This window comes from Elaeis guineensis, unplaced genomic scaffold (genome assembly GCF_000442705.2).
Source record: "Elaeis guineensis isolate ETL-2024a unplaced genomic scaffold, EG11 Super_Scaffold_1000045, whole genome shotgun sequence".
Classification (NCBI taxonomy): Eukaryota; Viridiplantae; Streptophyta; class Magnoliopsida; order Arecales; family Arecaceae; genus Elaeis; species Elaeis guineensis.
Window position 1 is genome coordinate 3361667 of NW_027332425.1, and position 21349 is coordinate 3383015.

Genomic DNA, 21349 nt, shown 5'->3' on the forward strand with positions numbered 1-21349 from the left:
TATATCTAATATCATACAAAAAATTAATTAGATACAAATATGAACGCATAATGATTAAGTTTTAGTTAAATCTGCTTTAGTATAGTGCTAAATTTTGTTAGAATTCAGATCTAACTATCCATCAAAATGGATCCACTTCAGATTTGAAATAAGTCTCACTTTATAACCAAAATAATAATATTAAAATTTTATTAAAATAAATTTAAAATAGATTTTAAATCAGGTTGTTATTTCAATAAAAATTTAGTAACAATAAAATTCTGTTATAACAAACTTATAACAACCTTAATCAACCATTGATTAGGTTCATCTAATCTAATCAAAATCAGATCAAAAATTTTATTAAAATAGATTTAAATTAGATTTAATATCTAACATAAAATTTTAATTATATATAATATATAAATAATTAAAAAAATTCAGTTATGCATCTATGTATCAAAGCCTGGTTCTGCTACCAATTGAAGGGAAAGAAATCTATTTCTCATAGATAATCAGGATTGTATCTAAAAATTTTTTATAAATCATATGAATAAGGATCAAATTCTTACCTAGACTGCAGCAAAATTAGAGATCAAATCTTTAGAATCTGGATTCAACCTTCACGTAGGCTAGGAACTATAGGCCATTTACTTCGTGTGCATGCCAGACAACGTAGGAAAGCGGGATGAATCTCCTAATCAAAGCACCTTCATAAAGCCACCAGAGGAGGGAGAAGAGGTGCTAGTGTGACCCTTCACACTAGCAAAGGAGACGCCCAAGGAGGGCCCATGCCAAGAGGAAGAGGGGGTGGCAAGGTGGGGAGCATGCCAAGGGTGGATGCCAATGTCCTCACGCCTCTCTCTCTCTTTCTATCTTCTCTCAATCTAAATTCTATGCTATGTATCCATAGATAGATATCCTCTCTATTTATATATGATTTTCATGATCCAATAACTATAGGACTCCTAATTCAAACAAGCTTTAAATCAGTCTACTACTTATGAAAGAAGGACTTCCACTTGAGATAGGATTGGTACATATGGTGCCCACATTGCACCCATGCCCATACCCATATGGGATGGCCCACAACCAGCACCATACTAGGTGCTGGTCGGTCAAGGAGTGAGATAGTCCTAGTGTAAGTAGGACTCCAAGGATCTCATCCAAAAAAGGTCCAATTTGAATCCAATTCGAAGCTAGTTCGAAATAATTTCGAAAGGCTGTCAATCTTAAACTCTTTAAGACTTTTGGACCAAGTCTAATTTAGAATTTTGAATCCAATTAAATTTAATTAATTCAGATTCAATCTAAAATTAATCAATACTTAAATCTAATCTCTCATAGGCTTCTTGGATCATAGATCAAGAACTGTTCATCTCTAGGATTAAACCTGAACCTCATATGTAGTGCTAGCTAGACATAGTCAACTCTTCAATCCTATTTGACCTAAAACTTAATTCTCAATCAAGTTAGTTTATATATTGAATCAAGTCAAGTACTTTAAATTTGATATATAAATATAGACCAATACTTTCCTATGTTGTCTTACTTATGTGCGTGATTCCATAGTTTCAAACACTAAGCTGGTAGCACAAGAACCGATTCCTATACTAATTGCAGCTACCACCTAGCAATGGTTCTCGATACCTAGGTAGGTCAAATATCACAAAGAAATATTCTAGAACCTATGCACCTCGTTACTGCATAATTCATCTCTTTGACCCTGAATGTTCTAGGATGATCTAGGTTTAACTGTAACCCAGAGTGTTTCATCCACATTGTATTTCAACCTTTCAAATCCATCTCATAGATTATTCTTGCCAAGATTTTATAAAATTGAAATACAGTGATGCATCAGCTCCTATAATCTAGAGGGGTCAATCCTATCTTGATCCACACACAGATTTCGTAAGTACTTGACTGTACCAATAGCCTTCTATCACTGCATTAGAAATTCAGATAGTCTGATACCAAAGCATGGTGAGTTACTTGCAAGTCACTATGGTGATCTCTGGTCTAAGGGACACTTACGCTCATACGCTTCACAAGCAGCTCTTGATAGCAGAACACTCAGTAGGCAAGTCACTAGTTCAATAATGATGTACTTCTACATCTCACCTGTATGCCATACTAGTATCACCACATTCTTTGGTTAAGAGGATAACCAACCCATATGGCACACAACGACCTCCACTTGATAAACGTCATCATCCTATAATGACGTATCATTTGATCGTGAATTATTTAAGAACTATATGATAAATCCTCTCTTTATCGTTCACTAACATAGTTCTAAGGACTTCATCACAACACAAGTTCTATAAGGAAGATGTAATTTTGTGATGAAAAATATAAAATAATTTTTATTTATCAATCAATAATTCATATATAAAAAGAAACTCAATCATCATATGATTAGTTTTAGGACATAATTTCCAACACCGGATTGGTTGAATGATCATCAAACAACATTCAAGAACCTACTGGCATATGGTTACTGTATAATTCATCCCTTTGATCCTAATGCTCAAGGAGACCTAGGGTTTATCTGTCAATCCTGGATTAGTCATCCATATTGTATTTCAATCTTTTAAATCCATCATATGAATTATTCAGATCCAAATTTTACTTAATTGAAATATATTGATACATTAACTCTTATTTATTCTGAGGGTCAATCCCATCTTGACTCACGCATCGACTTGATATGTACTTGATTGCACCTACAAACTTTCATCATTGAATTAAAAATTCAGATAGTCTGATACCAAAGTATAGTGAGTTGCTTGCAAGTCACCGTGGTGATCTCAGGTCGGAGGAACACTTATATCCATACCTTTTGTGAGCTACTCTTGACAGTAGAGTACTTCATAGTTGGTCACATTCAGTGATAATGTACTCCTACATCTCACTTGCATGCCATACTAGTATCTCTACATCATTTGGTTACATGGATATCCAATGTATATGACATACAATGACCTGCATTTGATAATCGTATCATCCTAGTAATAGCATATCATTTGATTGCGAACCAGTTTAAGGACTATGCAATAAATTTTTTTTTATCGATCAAAGTAGTCCTAAGGACTTCATCACAATGCAGAGTTCGTTAGAAGACATAACCTTATGATGAAAAAGGTCAAATAACTTTTATTATTGATCAATTCATATATATTTATAATTAGCACAATCATCAAAAGATTAGCTTTAGGATACAATTCTGACAACCTCACTTAGACTAAAGCCAATCAGTATAGTATCATATATCCACTTCGATTTATCATCTCAGAACTCCTAGATGCCGAGGTTTAATAAATGGGTTGGTTAGATTTTTCTTTTCATCGATCTTCTAAAGTTCGACGTCATCTCTATCGTGATTTCTGAATAAGATGGTAGTGATGCAAAATATTTTGTAAGCTAATGGAACTTCGGCTCCTTGGCATGAGCTATGGCTCCAGTGCTGTACAATACAGTAGGACCATCATTAGAGGTTGTCACTTCTAGCTTGCCAGTGAATCTGTATAATCACATAGCTTTCTTGTAAGCATCAGATGCAACAATGCATTCTATCTGGCAAATTGAATTGGTTATATGGTTTTGCTTAGAACTTTTCTGACAGATTGCTCTATTATTTAGGATAAAGATGTATTTTGATATGTTCTTACTATTATTATGTCCAACTAAAACTAAAATCAAATTCCATAATTTTTAAGTTAGATTCTTCATAATCGAGCCATCGATCCTTAGTATTTCTAAAATACTTAAGGATGACCTAGTGATTTTCACCCAAATCTTGTAGGTATCTACTCACTACCCTTGTGAGTACACTGTATCCGATCTCATACATGGTGTACATGATAGAATAAATTCTACTTATTAATACTCTATGCATGTGGACTGAGATAATCCAAGCAACCTTTTAGATCTATCTTTCATCCTTAGGATGAGAGATACTTTTTCAAATCTTTTATGGAGAACAATGATAACAGCAAAATCTTTATTCCTTATAAAGTAAGAAATACTATTCTCGATTAAAAAAATTTATTTACACACAAAATAAGAAATATACTCACAAAACTATTAACCCATTTGTATTTATAGGGTTCTTCTTCATTCTCAACGAAGTCATACATTTTGATCACTTATCAAAATGCATGTTCTAATTTCAAAATATTTATCATTGTCATAAGAGAAAATATCTTGTTATGGCCAATACCATAACATTCATGATATTCTTAGACAATCAGATAGGCTTTGTAGGTCTCCACCTTCTTGTCTGCATCCTCTGATCCTATTGAAGATCCACTTATACCTTTTGGGCTTCACCCTTTTGAGTGGATCAACAAGTGTCCATACACCATGGACCATTATGGAATTCATTTGGAACTTTATGACTCTAAGCCACTAATCAGAGTCGAACCTTTGCATGATATCCATGTAGGTGATCAGATTCTTATTGTTCTCATCGAGTTCAATAGGATCACATCTCGAAACTAAAAATCGAAGTATCTATTTGACAGATGCGGTACTCTATTGAATCTTCTTAATGGTACCTCTACAACAGGTTCTGAGTTTGATCTAATCAAATCTGATTCTATGGATTCACTAGATTGTGTTAATTTTTTTATCTATCGAACTTCATAAGTTCCACATTATAGGCATTAGTTCCTTTATAAGGTACTCCTTTTTTAAAAAGAAATGTCAAACAACTTTTATTCTTTAGCAAGATAGAGGTTATATCCCTTAGATTCTTTGGAGTACCTTATAAAATAATATTTATAGGATCGGGATCCAAGCTAATTTATCTGCAAATGCTTGACATAAATCAAACACTCCTAAGGTAAGAGGGTACCGACTTATGCCTAGTCCATATCTCTTATGGTGTCTTTGTGACTTATTAGTTCGAAATTCAGTTGAGAACATCACAAGTAGTCTCACGAGCATAACCCTAAAAGGAGATTGGCAGACTTGTAAACCCCATCATAGATCGAACTATATCTAACAAAGTCAATTTCAATAAGAAAGAATTCTATTCTCTTCTAGATATGTCAAAAACTCATCGAAAAGCTGTTCTCCTCCTTGGTCTGACTAAAAAATTTCAATGCTTTTTTTAGTTTGTTTCTCTATCTTATTATGGAATCATTTGAACATTTCAAATAATCTAAATCTATGGCGAATATGTTCATAGATCTAATACATCAGTATATATCAGACTCAAAACATCATTGACTCGTTCACTTTTTCCAGCAAAAAGTAACTTGGTCATCTTACTAAGGAGATAGGATTGACAGGTTGACAATGATTCACAATCATTGACTTCAAGAATTATCTTCTATTGATCCTATTCTTATTTATATGATCGAGCTTAAATTACCAAAGGTAGGCTTCCATGATATTATCTACTCTAGGATATTTATTTATTGTATACAGTATACTAACAGGCTGTGACTATTCGTAAATGCCATTTCTTAGTTGTTCACCATGATTTTGACATCATTTATAATGACATCATAAAATCATTCTATATTGACAATATAAATCCATCTTTGGTCAGAAGGCCTACGATAGTTACATTCATTAAAAGATAGATAATAGTGACAATCACTTAAAATGACATTATTAGAATAGAAAATTTGCTTGAGAATTCCTAAAATTAGAACTGAAACATGACTTTCAACTCTAACATTCAGGAATCTTTTACTGTTTCTAATCTTTCTACTAACTTGAAGTCATTACAATAATTTACAAATATGAATTAGATTTTTGGTATCTAATACCCAGGTAGTATTACCACGGACAAATAAATCACTTGGTGTTATCACATAAACACCACATCTAGCAATCCTTTGCTGATTTCTCTTCCTTAGTCTGATTGGATCAAGGAACTCTGCCAAACTAGGTTAGCCTTAGACTCATTTGTCAGTTCGAGCTCCATAGCCCAAGCACAACATGCTTGCTCATATCCTTTCTTTCCTTTCTCAAAGGACTAACATCCTGTAGAAGACACATCCTCAGAGGTGCTAAAGAACTCTTTCAACATTTGAATGATTTTCTTCAGCTAGCATTCTCGAATTTATAACTAAATTTATCATTCAATGCTGTCCTTATAATATACCATACCATGATTCGATCTTAGCTACTTTTGATAAGTGTCTGATTTCATCATATGCGTTGGGCATGGAAATACTAGGTGTTGGATCCGTAATCATATATAGGATCCATTCGTGCTCTAAAACTATTTACACCTTTTGATACGATTTATCGAAGTTGGATCCTATAAATTAGTCACTGTTAGACAGTGAACAGAGTAACAAAATTTAGCCATAACTGAAAGGAAAACATAAAATCACTATGTTTATGTTTATCAAAGGGATTAACTATCTTATTTTTCCAATAATGTGTGTGTGTACCGCTGCTCATACCCTTTCTTTCCTTTTTCAAAGGACTGATATCCTGTAGAAGATACATCTTCAGAGGTGCTAAAGAACTCTTTCAATATTTGAAGGATTTTCTTTGGCTAGCATTCTCGAATTTATAACTAAATTCATCGTTCAATGTTGTCCTCATAATATACTGCACCATGATTCGATCTTTAGCTACTTCTGATAAGTGTTTGATTTCATCACATGCGTTGGGCATGAAAATACTAGGTGTTGGATCCGTAATCATATATAGGATCCATTCATGCTCTAAAACTATTTACACCTTTCGATACCATCTATCAAAGTTGGATCCTATAAATTAGTTACTGTTAAACAATGAACAGAGCAACAGAATTTCGCCATAACTGAAAGGAAAACATAAAATCTCTATGTTTATGAATTGATTAAGCCTAAAGATTTGGACTTTAGTCTAAAGGTTCTCTTACTATTCTAGTCAAATTGGTAGCCTCTATCTTCAATTCGAGAAATTACCCTAATTCCTTAGTGGGGATAATAGAATCCACACAGTTGCACATGAGTCCGACTTTGGCTGGCTCACCCATGTACGTCTATGGGTAAGTTTTTAACCAATTATTTTAGTAAATAATTTTTAATAATTAATTTTGCCCCAGATAACTTTTCAGTTGACTTTGATCTTCTTTGCAAGTTCTGGTTAGGTCCAACTATTAACATGATCGTTCTCAGGAATCTAACTACCGAATGATTAGATCTGACTTTGACCGACCAACCTGACCATTCGCTAGAGAGACTCAACTGAGTCATCATATTATGAATGATAATTTTAATAACAGATGAGCACCAGACAGTTGGGTCTCCAATGATCATTCAAGTAATAGACCCATTATCATCTAACTTAATGGGAGGCAATGATCTAGTTACCACCATAACTATCTCATTTTAGGAACCTAATAATTTAAAAAATTTAAGAATTAATTTAGAGAAGAGATTTTATTAGATAATCAACAATCCTCCCACTGACTTCATCAAGTCATGAAGAGGACTACAGACAGGTCAATGTAGGAGCATCTAAATCAGTCACACTGATTTACCTATACAGCATGGGTTAGCATGAATCAATAAGCAATCTAATCAAAAGCTGATTAACCACATTGGCCAGATAAGTGAGATCGATGGGAGGGTTATGCCATTAACTCACCATAGACTCAATCTATATGAGTAGCTCTTAATTAATGACCATCGATCAAGATTATCAAATTTATCTTAAACACCAATTGGTTTATTAGTTTCAATTTGGTTTGCCTAAAGACTTGGGTTCGACTACTGAGCCACGATCAAGGTCTACTTTGGTTTAATCATAGATATGAATTTGACTAACTATAATTATTGTATTGATTCTAAAGAAATTCTGATTTAATCTAGTTCAACTTTTGATTAGATTTAATTAACTTCTCTATTAAGTCCATTTGATTCCAACCTTAGGTCTAACCTAATTAAGAGGATGTGATCAAGCTAACCCATAGATCCATATTTTATGTGAATGTCATTAGATCTTAAATCATAATTCTAGATCAAAATATATATTTCTTAATTCTCAATTAAGTGTAGCATTAACATGGATTAAGATTTTTAATTAAACCAATTTCAATTTGTAAACTCCTTTACAATTTATAAACTTCTTTACAATGATTTTATGCATGAACATTTAGTTCAAAAAATTGAGTTGGCTCATTCCTGGACTAAGTCGGCTTCACAACAATAGGTCGATTAAGTTCTCAACTTAGTCGGCTCATTAACATAAGCAATAATATTTATTTTCTACTTATGTAATCTAGGTCAGCTTAGCAGGAAGCTGATCTAACCTATTAGGGCACTGGGTCGGCTTAAATCAAAACTGGATCGACTTAGCAGGTAGAAACAACAATACTTTGTATAATTTTTAGATCTAAATAATTTCATATAAACTAAAATAAAATTAATTATAAATCAATTTTAAATTTTATCTAAATTTATTTATGATTTTAAATTTTATTTTTATGATTAAAATAATTTTAATCATATAGATTAGATGTTACTACTTTTTGTATAACTTGTATCACATATAACAATCATAAGATTTCAATTCTAGGGTTTTGTAGAAAAATAAATTTTCTTCCTTTTGTGGTTCATCTTCATGAACAAATAGCACTCTTACATGCCATAAAAGATTTCCGTAGAATAGGAGGAGAGGGTCTTAAAACCCTACTTTCTCCTATGATCGGACGGCCAAGAATGTCCAATCGGATTACTTAACTATCAGGCATCTAATCGAAACATATCATATATGAAAAAATTCAGATCAAATCTAAATCATATTAGATCTAATTTTAATATTAGATCATACCTAAATCAGATCAAAAACATCACATGCATGATATAAAATCAGATTTTATCAAAGATCAGCATAAATTAGGACAACCTTTTCACTGTAAGGGGTAAACCCTACAGCAAGACAACCTTATCTTAGTTTCTGTGATCTACCATTAATTAAATTTAGATCTAAGATATCACATATCAGATCTAAATAAAATTAAATTTTAGATCTAATACGCACATATAATATGTCATAATGAACTTGGCTTTGATATCACTGTTGGAAAATGTAGGCGATTTCATGCATGTATTTCAAAATTTTTTGAAATAAATCGTAGTAGAAAGCAACTAGATTAATCATATTAATCTAACATACATATGATCAGATCAATCAATCTATTTTAGAATCTGTGATATGATATGTGACATATAAAATCTAAAAATCAGAAGATAAAATCTGTATGCATACATATGAGCAGTAGATCAAATCTACTTCTAATCTGAGTTCAAAACTCCATACCTGAGTGCAGGTCGACGATCACCACTACTAAGAGATATAGTAAAAAGAGTCCTCACTGATTGTTTACAGTCACACACATGTCCGATCTCTACAGATAGTCCACTCGAAGCTCCAATCTGATCGATCTCCTCGGGAGTGCTAGCTCGCATGAAGACTATCTTGTTGACTGATCTAGATCCTTTCTTCAAATCTCTTGAACCTTTCTAGAGGTTGTAGAAGAATATCTGGAGAAGATGAAGATGTGAAAGAAACATGGAGGGGAGACACTCTTCTCTCTTCTTTTTCTTTCTTCCCAAACATTTAGGAACAAACCCTAGGATTTCTATGTTTTGCTCACCCAAAGAGGGAGGGCTCTCCTCTTTCTCATGTCAAAATATGTCATGCCCTCACCCTCCACCATGAAAACCTCTTTCTAATGTCTCATACCCATGCACAAAAGAAAAAATCTTTTTATTTGGGCATCCAAGTGGATAGGGTTTGAAGAGTCCAAGAGAAGTTGGACTCTACATGAGTTGTCGCCCCCTCTCACAATTCCACGCCAAAGAAAAAGATGCGATATCCCCTATCAGATTTCCATGGTGAAAACTTATTTCCCACGATCACAACCACTTTTTTGTCACACAAAATAAACCATAGTATGGAGGGAGTTAGGACGAGATCAAATCTCATCAAGATAAGGAAGATTGTTTCAAATTAAATTCAAAACATTCCTTAACTAACCAATCCATAAGGGGCAATTAGGGGGTGCATGGGAAAGAGTTGAGGCACTCTTTTTCTTCATGCTAAAATCAGATTAGCGTGGAGAATGATGGGCTGCATATTGGCGGCACACAAAGGAGATGAGAGAGAGAGAGTCCCAGTCTAATGGGACTCCCCTTTATTGCTTCAATTTGATGATCCCAATCAAATCAGATTTGATTGTACCCAATAAGAAGAAGAAACCCAATCAAATTAGAAATCAAACCTTCTTATTAAGATCCTAATCCAATTAGGAATTAACTAAACTCATGTCTTGATCAAATCAAAAATAATTCTTCCTCAGCGATTAGGTCATTTCGTAACCTAATCGGATCAAACCTAATTGAATCTAATTCAATTAGATTTGATCTAATCCTCTTTGTTTAATCAAATTGAACTAATCAACAATCTAATTGCTTACTTAATCTTTTATTAATTTATTAATATTTAGTGAATAAATTCATTACAACTTTTGCATAAGATTAATCATCAATCAAATTGACGATTAAACCCTTGAATGATTCTCAATTGTTGATCAGCCACATGATTAGTTAGAAATTTTTTTTGAGTGTGATCTCATAGGTTCGAACCTAAGTCAGTAGCATAGAAATAAATTTTTGAACGAATCAATGTGACCATCTAGCAATGGGATTCGACATTCGGATAGGTTGAATAATCGCAAAACAACATTCAAGAACTTTCTGACGTATGGTTACCATATAATGCATCCCTTTGACCCTAATGCTCTAGAATACCTAGGGATTAATTGTTAACCTTAGATTAGTCATCCATGTTGTATTTCAATCTTTTAAATCTATCACATTATTTGGATCCAAATTTTATTAAATTAAAATATATTAATATATTAACTCCACTTATTTGGAGTGATCAATCCCATCTTGACTCATGCACCAACTTGACAAGTACTTGATTGTAGTCAGAAATCTTTCATCACTGAATTAGAAATTTAGATAATCCAGTATCAGAGTATAGAAAGTTGCTGGCAAGTCATTGTGGTGATCTCAGATCGGAGGGACACTTGTAGTCATACCCTTCGTGAGCTACTCTTGACAGTAGAGTGCTCTGTAGTTAGTCACGTTCTGTGATGATGTACTCCTACATCTCACGTGCATGCCATATCAGTGTCTCTATACCATTTGATTATAAGGACAATATATAGCACATAATGATCTATATTTGATAATCGCTATTGTCCTAGTAATAGTGTATCATTTGATTGCGAATCAGTTTAAGGACAATGAGATAAATCCTCTTTTATCGATCAAAATAGTCCTAAGGACTCATCACAACATAGGAGTTCGTTAGAAAATATAATCTTGTGATGAAAAAGATTAAATAACTTTTATTATTGATCAATTTATATATATTTATAATTAGCACAATCATCAAATGATTGACTTTAGGATCCAATTCCCAACATGTTCCGGATAGATTGGCACATCCTATGTATACTTGATGATGAGAGTGGTTGATCTCATAAGCTACTTATGTGAGACACTAATACAAGGATGTGAGTGCTCATTAGAGAATAAGTTCACTGAATTGATCCGTGTTAAGAAATAACTTATGGAATCTTCTTATCCGTTAAAGGATATTTTCTTATAGTGGAAGTTGTGTATATAGTCCTTCAACTTGAGACCACCATTGAACTTTGTATACATAAATCTATATTTTGGTTCATACTCAATCCTGACTTAGTCATATATGGGATGTTTTGGATATGGTGGATTGTGTATGAAGGTTGTGAGTAAGTCAATATGAAATCGATTACTCCTGGTTAGAGGAGTTTGCATCCTATTTGCTTTAATCATATAATGATTCAGAGAGTCTTTGATCAAAGCAGGATGAAAATTAGAAAAAGTTTCTAATATTTTATTAATCAAATCATCATTATAAGATTAAAAAAAATAAAAATATGATATTGGAGTTGACATATTTTCATATCCATAGTTATATTCAGGATGCAGGGTGATCACAGGATCGAATTACACAGTAACTCATCACTGAAGAATATTTTAGTATTTTCATTAAAATTTTATATCTTTTGGATAGACATGATACATTGCTGTTAGATGTATGTCCTAAAAGTCAATATGGTTGACGCATTGTAATAAATTTAGGATATAATTTTATACTTAATATATTGATATGATCTATAAAAAAATAATTTCTTTTTCATTCAAGTGTAATGTATCCTTGAATCATCCATGGAATTAGTTCGATATATATTTTCAAAGTGTTGAGAATTAGAAATATGTATTTAATTTTTAAATACTCTCGATCATAGAATCATCATGAGGATGAGGATAAATCTAGATAGATTGGTGCACAAATGCTTCCTTCGAGAAAGATGGGTCTCTAGTCTATTATGTAGAGACACAGGACGATAAGTGCGGATAGTTGTTAGAGAACAATTAGCACTGAGTGTGACCATACGAGAGATCACTTGAATTTCTATTCAATCGTCAGTGATTGTCTCGATGCTGTGGTTGTGTGACTAGTCTTTTGACTTGAGATGGTACTGCTACTCGCAGTGAGGCTGTTGGAGTTTGATTGACACATAAACATTGGTCTCAATGAGTCCTTGTAGTAGATGTTGGTGACAGTTGGTCCACTGTAGGAGTGGGAGCGCATCAAGATAGGATTTATAGATCTTGATAGAGAGGAGTAGTCTTATGGAATTTGAGAGGCTAAGTCCAAGAGTCTGTGGCCACAGCAGTGTGATTGATAAAAAAATTTTTTTATAGAAGTCACAACTGGATTTGAGCTAATCAATCTATTATATGACTGATGTTGAGGTTTGACGATTTATCCATGACCTGCCATCTTATCGGGACTCACGATAGAGGGACTAAATCATACGTTAACTACATCTAGAGGTTCAATACAGTTCTACTAGGTTACTACTACATATTGCTAGGTGTCACTAGTGGATTGTTAGAGCTCATTAGGATTGTTTCGGATCGATAATCTTTGTTGAGTTAGAATAAAATTATTCTGATCCATTGAAAAGAGTTTCAATGATATAATGATAGAGATCATTGAATATCTCACTACTAGATAGAATTGAACCTATGGGATCACACAACAAAGGAATTAGGTTTGGAATAAGAAATTGAGTTTATGAAGTATCAATTGGATTTAAAGAAATCCATTGGATTTATGATAACCTTGCTAGCACATGGTTGGATCTAATTTCTTTTTTCATTGGGATTACTTATTTGATAAGATAATTTTAATTTAATTATCTACTAATAATCTACATGAATAAGATCTATGAGACTTCAATTGTTGGGTGTCTAAGGTTATGGATCACATAAATTAAGGGTGTAAGTCCCTTATGAATCTCCTTGATAGTTATTATAGGGCGCCACTTTGATTTGATCAATTTGGGCATGTCCATTAATTAGAGGACCTTTGATTTTAATATGAGGTGTCTTTTGGGTGCAAAAGAGGGTGTCCAATAGTTGGCACCTAATGGGCTCCAATAGTTGGCACCTAATGGGCTTCCTAATGTAAGTTGGATAACTTAAGTTAATAGGAATCCTAATGCAAGTAGACTTATATTATGAGATTGAATAGGATTCAATTCTTATGCCTATTTAAAGGGACCTTCTCTAAGGTCCCTAGAGTATCAAAACCAACAGCCCCTCACACCCAAAGGCTCTCCCCATACCCTCTCTTCCTCTCCCTTTCTCTTCCCTTGGGTGTTCTATACACCTCTTCCTTAGGACGCACACCCCAAAGAGTTCCATGCCCAAAAGAGTTTGGATGCCTCTTCTTTGCTGGTTTTTAGCATCTGGTAGCAGCACATAGCAAGGAAAAACTCTAGAGAAGAGGAGAAGAAGAAGATCAAGGAGAAAGATCAAGTATTGATCATGATCTAGGCTTCATTCAGATTTAGCAGGCTAAATTTTGGAGAATCAAAATTTAAATTATAGAAGACTGTTTCAAGTTGATCTCGAGTAGATACTCGTAGAGGTCAGACACTTGTGTAGCTAACAAAGAGCTTCATCTCTTTCAGATCCAGTTTTGAGGAAAGAGATTGCGAAACAGGTATGTGATTTGATCACAATCTGAATTTCAGCATATATCAATTTCAGCATATGAAATAGATTCATGTAATTTTATATTTTTATGTATGCATAATTTAGATTTAAATTATTTTAATCTTATTCTTCACTATGATATTTAAAAAATAAAATTTTGAAATATACATGCATGCAGTAAATCTTGAATTCCAACAGTGGTATCAGAGCCATAGATTTTTATATGCTAAATTTTGATATACATATTTTTAAAAAAATTTTAAAATCAATTTTTTCCTTGATACATAAAATGTATGGATAGATTTTCAAATCTAAAATTTAATTTTAAATTTAGTTTTAGAACATATAGTTGATATGTTGTTGCATGCATAGATCTGAATTTTGATCTAGAAAGAGTTCTAGTTAATGTTCATGTGAAATATAGATACATGCATGAAATCTGAAATTTTTTTATAATCTAAATTTTAATTCATATATGTGATATATGATTACATATTTAGATCATAAATTTATTTTTAATCTCATTCATGATTAGTATATGAGATATATGATATCATGCTTAGATCTAAAATTTTGTTTAGATCTATTTATACATGCATATATAAGATGTATGTTTGTATGTTAAAATTTAAAAGTCATTTTTATATTTTAAAAATTACTTTCATGCAAAGAATTTAGATCTGAAATATGATTCTAAAATCTAAAATTTATTTTTGTGTATGAGAATTTTGATCATGAGAAAATAAAAAATTAGGTCATATAATAGGATTACATCTAAGATTTTTGATTTGAGTCATATGGGTCTAATTAGATTACGTAATTGGTTAAATTGAGTCAAATATTAAATTGAGTTAGATCAATTAAGTTAATCATCATACAATTATTGTTTATCAAATCGATCGAGTCCCATATGTAGAATCGATTAACCTAAGGATCTAATTTGGTTCGTTGGTTTGAGCCCGATTCGCTTGAGCTAACCAATTCTGATCAATTGACCTAGTAGTGTCTAAGATAAGTTAATGAGATGTGATTATTTAATTAATTTCGTTAGTCGATCTGGCCAATTCATTGGTGTCAAAGGAAGGCAACGGGGGGACCCCCACCGTTCTCCACTTATCCGGTCAATTTGGAAGATTGGATCTTGAATTAAGTTACTTAGTAGTTTGGTTTTGCCCATGCCAGTTAGATCAATCATATGATGATTGATTAGATGAGACCTAAACTCAAACTTCTCCATAAATATTAAGTCCATAGGTCTTCCACTGTTGTAGATGTGCGGGTGTGTTACCAATATTGATTGTTCTCGGCTGGTCACAGTGGTTCAGTTACATCGAAAACATACAACCACTCTATTAGCAAAGAGTTGCTCCAGAGTAAGGATGGGATTGGGCCTAATAACTGTTAGGTGAGGGACCCAATGATGGCCTTGCACCTGCTTGTGAATGGTGGGTCGGACTTAACTAAGAAGTATGAGCAATAATTATTAGGTGAGCCTACATGACTTAGAGACCAAGTGACTGCAACATGCTTAGTGAAGTGTCTGGGTAAAGAGTTGCCTACACATCAATGTGCATGTTATCAATAACTATTAGGTGAGATGCATATCATCGGTGGGATCGCAGCACCCACTAGGAATCTTTTATCGCATTAGAATTTTCGTTTCCTTCCAGGGGAGTGGAGGGATCCAAAAAATTAGTGAGAGTCATTATTTGCATCTTAAAGTCTCTAGAAGTAAATTAAAATATTAAGTACAAAAGTCTAACTTGAATCTCTACTCTCACAGTTAAACCATCATGTCAGCCTCAAACCCTCTTGCTCGCATCCTTGAAACCAATCATTTGATCAGTAATAATTTTAAAGATTGGCTTAGAAACCTCAGGATTGTCCTGACCTCGAAAAAGTTAAGCCATATTCTCGATCAGGATCCCGTTGTGTTGTCAAACTATCCTACTGCTTAATAGAGAGTTGCTTTTGAGAAGTGGATGGATGAAGATAGTCGGGTCAAGTGCTATGTGCTAGCATCTATGTCAAATGAGTTGCAAAGCCAGCAGAACATATGCCCACTACTCGGGCTATGATCACTCATCTACAAGAGTTGTATGGTGAGCAGAGTTGTATTGCATGTTTTGAAGTGTCCAAAAGACTCTTCAACCTAAAGATGTGCGAGGGGTAGTCTATCCATGAGCAATGTATGATAGTGATCAAGGACATTAAGGAGCTAGAGAAGCTTGGACTGAATATGCAAAAGGAATTGCCGATGGATCTGATCCTTCAATCCCTTACCAGTTCATATAGTCAATTCATTATGAATTTTCATATGAACAAATTTGACTGCACTATTCTTGAATTTGTCGACATGCTGGTCACAACGGAGGGTACCTTGAAGAGTTCAAGGGGCACTGTTCTCGCTGTGGAGCGGACTTCTTCTTGCTAGAGAAAATCTACCAGAAGGAAGAAAGCTAAATTCGTAAAGAAGCAGAAGAGAGAGAGCAAGCCAAAGAAAGATAGTCCTAAGATGGCTGAAGCAAAGAGAAAGTGTTTCTATTGTCATGCTGAAGGCCACTGAAGGAGGAACTATCCTAAATACCTGGAGAGCCTAAAGACAAAAAAGGATGATAAACCTTTTGAAGGTGTACTCATAATTGAATCTAACCTTACAGTTTCTTCTACTTCTAGTTGAGTATTGGACTCTAGCTCGAGCGCTCATATATGTACTTCAATGCAAGGTCTAATAGAAAGTAGAAGGTTGAGGGAAGGTGACATGATCCTTTGGATCAACAATAGAGCACAAGTTGCTACAGAAGCCATTGGCACTTATCCTCTTCGATTACCGTCGGCGTTAGATTAGATTTGAAAAACTGTTATTATGTTTCTGTAGCTAGTCAAAATTTAATTTTCGTGTTTGTGCAAGCATAGAAAGGTTTTAAAATTAGTTTCAATAAAGATTTTTGTTTCATTTATTTACGAAATAAATTGGTTACACGAGATCTTTTAATTGACAATCTTTATCACTTACATGTTGATGCGAATATGAACCTAAACGAGCAAATAGTGAGTACCGTAGGTCAAAAATGATCTAGAGATGAGATTAACCAGAAGTACTTGTGGCACCATAGAAGGTCATATTGGAGAGGATAGGATAAACAAATAGAAAAAAGATGAGATCCTTAGCTCTCTTAATCTAGAGTCGTATCCAGCCTGTGAATCCTGCCTTCAAGAAAAAATGGTCAAGTTATCCTTTGTAGGATATGGAGAAAGGGCCATAGAGTTACTTGTCCTGATATACACCGATATGTGTGGGCCATTTGATGTGTGGGTCAGGGATGGTTAGAGCTACTTCATTATCTTTACCGATGATCTGTCTAGGTATGGATATGTATATCTCATGAAACACAAGTCTGAGGTATTTAAAATGTTCAAAGAATTCAGATATGAAGTAGAAAAGCAGACAGACAAATCCGTTAAGGTTTCTCGATCTGATCGAGGAGATGAATACCTTAGTTAAGAATTTCTAGAATATCTTAAGGACAACGGCATAGTCTCTCAGTGGATCCCTCTTGGAACACCTCAGCTCATGAGGTATTCGAAAGGAGGAACAGGACCCTATTAGATATGGTCAGGTCCATAATGAGCTTCATTGATCTACCCTTATTTCTTTGGGGACATGCCTTGTTAACCGCCATTCACTTATTGAATAGGATTCCATCAAAATCCATTCCTACCACACCGTATGAGATATGGTTCAGTAAGAAGCCGAGTCTAGGTTATTTTAAGATTTGAGGATGTCCGGCCTATGTCAAAGATAGATGACAAAAAAGTTGGAGGATAGATCTATTATAGCTCACTTTATAGGATACCCAAAAGAATCTATGGGATACTACTACTTTTCATAAGACCACAATATGATTGTGAGTCAAAATGCCATTTTCTTAAAAAAAATAGTTTATCCAGGATGACGATAGTGGGAGGTTAGTGGAACTCGAAGAGAAGATCTCTGAAGAGTCTAGAGCTATAGATCCTCAGGAACCCGTAGTCCATGAGCCAGTAGTTAATATTCCTCTGCCACCTCGTAGATCTTGCAGGGTCTCCCGACCTCCTAAAAGGTATATGGGCATGCTTATGGAGGAAGTAAAAGAAATATTTCTTTTGGGAGATAGGGGTCATGGTGATGATGCCAATATCTTTGACGAGACGATGTCTGACATCGATTTTGATAAATGATTAGATACTACGAAGTCAGAAATTGACTCGATGCATTTGAATCAAGTCTGGACTTTAGTGGATCCATCTGAAGGTATTGTACCTATTGGATGTAAATAGATCTACAAAAGGAAGATAGGTGCCGATGGTAAGGTAGAAACCTATAAAGCTAGGTTTGTGGCTAAAGATTATAGTCAGTGCGAGGGTATTGACTATTAGAAAACTTTCTCACCCGTAGCCATGCTGAAATTCATCCACACTTTGCTTACTGTTGCAGCTTACTATGATTATGAAATCTGATAGATGGGTATAAAAACTGCCTTCCTGAAGGGATATCTTGAGGAAGATATTTATATGGAGTAGCCTATGGATTTCACATTCGATGATGGTGATCACAGAGTCTGCAAGCTGCAAAGATCCATATATGGATTAAAGCAAGCTTTTTAGAGTTGGAATCATCATTTTGATGAGGCAATCAAACATTTGATTTCATCAAAAATGAAGAGAAATCTTATCTTTACAAGAGAGTTAGTGAAAGTATGATCATCTTCTTCATATTATACGTGGGTGATATTCTCCTCATTGGGAGCAATATTCCCATATTGACTATGGTCAAAAGATGGTTGTCCAAAAAATTCTCCATGAAAGATCTAGAAAAAGCTTCCTATATTTTCAGAATAAAAATCTATAGGGATAGACCTAAACGGATGCTTGGCCTGTCGCAAAAGCTGTACATAGAGAAGGTGTTGAAGAGGTTTAGTATGAAAAACTCTAAGAGAGGTCTCTTACCTCTTAGGCATGGTATTAATCTCTCCAAGATGATGTGTTTGACCACATCTGAGGAGGTGCAGTGCATGAGTAGGATTCCTTATGCCTCAGCTATAAGGAGCTTTATGTACGCCATGCTATGTACTTGACCTGATATTGCCCTTGTTGTGAGTGTCACAAGCAGGTATCAGTCGAATCCAGACAAAAAGCACTAATAGCTGTGAAGAATATCCTTAAGTACTTAAGAAGGACTAAAGATTTGTTCTTGATCTTTGGAGAGGATTCTGAGTTGCGAATTGAGGGTATATTCTTGTTCGATATATTAGAAGGGTTTTGAATATATATATGATCAATGGAGACTGAATATGCTATAGATGTGTAGGATAAATTCTGGTTCTAATATTAGTTGTAAAACTGGATGTCATGCCATGACACAGTACTGCAAAGACAATGGCACCATAGCCCTTGCTAAGGAGCCCAAGGTCTCACCAAAAGTCCAAACATATAGAGCAGCAGTATAGGTGACTACCTCATGTCGAGGTGTGAAGAGTAGACTCTACAGATAATGTGGCAGACCCACTGACTAAGCAGTTGAGCAACCAAAAATGAAAGTCCACCTTGAGAAGATGGGACTTAGATTTGTGGCCAATTGACTTTAGTCCAAGTGAGAAATTGTTAGATGTATATCCTAGAAGCCAATATGGCTGATACATTGTAATAAATCTAGAACATAATTTTGTACTTAATATATTGATATGATCAATAAAAGGATAATTTTTTTTTCATTCAAGTATAATGTGTTCTTGAATCATCCATGGAATTAGTTTCGATACATATTCTCAAAGTGTTGAGAATTAGAGACATGTATTGTTGCTCCTAGATTGATTTTGATGATTACAAAGCAGATTGAAGGGATACAAACAATTGAAAAAATCCTTATGCTCTTCAAGGGCAAAATCGTAATTTTGCTAAAATCCTGATTTGATAGTACCACTTGGTAGAACAAATGATTTGAAATCTATTGGTGAAAATTTCATTGTGTTTGGACTTATACTTTTGAAGTTATGAAGGTTTGAAGTGCATGAGTCGACTCATGAGTCAACTCATGGCACTATGAGCTGAATGGCACAAAAAAATTCCCATGGCACGCCGGATTTTTGGCTTGGCACGACCTGTGAGTCGACTCATGAGTCGACCCACAAGGCATGAGTCGACTCATGAGTCGACCCCTGCTGATTTGAGCCAAAAAATTCAGAAATCAGATCTTCTGGTCTGTTGCAACAGAAGTCGACTCATGAGTCGACTCCTGAAGCATGAGTCGACTCATGAGTCGACCCCTGCGACGGGAAATGTCAGCAACGGCTATTTTTTTTGCCCGTTTTAATTGCCATTTATGCTTCCTAAAAATCCTCTAACAGCTCTTTATCTGCCTAAATTGTTTTCTCTTGCTTCTAATGCTACAAAATGCTTTAAATGATGAAAGAAATTGCAGATTAAATAGCGGATCAAACGTGAAATCAAATGTGAAGAGAAAAGAGAGGAAAAAGAGAAGAACAGAAGAGAGGATCCGAAATTTGCAAGAAAAAGCCTGAGATCAACGAAATATCCATAGAGAAAAAGAGAGAGGATCCACAATATACCAGAGAGATTGTGAAAGAGAAAAGGAAGATCTTTCAAGGAGAGAATTCTTCACGCCTATCGTTTCAACCTTGATCTAGAGATCGTTCAAAGCTTTCAAGAGATCTTCAATCAACAATCAACCTCTTCTCAAGCGTTCAACCGTTCATTCATCTTGAGAAAATCTGAAAAAGGGGTTCTTCATTTGAGTAAAGCTTTTATTGTTATATTTGCTCATTTAAGGAGCTGTTTTTGTATTCATCTGTGCTCTAAATATTCTTACTCTTTGTGAGTTTTTGCTCTTGTTTTTGGAGGATTTCCAAAACAAGGAAAGGTTGATCCGAACCTGAAATCGGAGTGTTTTGGGTTGGCTTGTACCCGGGAAACAAGTGTTCTAGCTTGGGATAGCTAGGGTCGGAGTTTCCGACGTCCTGTATTCTAGCTTGGGATAGCTAGTGTCGGAGTTTCCGACGTTTTGTATTCGGGTTGAATACAAAGGATAGTGGATTGAAATTCCCAAGTGGGATCTTGGAGAGTGGATGTAGGTGCAAGGTTAGCACCGAACCACTATAAATCCTTGTGTTTGTGGTGTGCTTTATCGCTTTATCTTATTTCTTTATTATATCCTTGCAATACTACTTTAGATAATTAATATTGATTTAAAGCCATTGTTTCGTTCTTCATAAGTCATCTGTTGG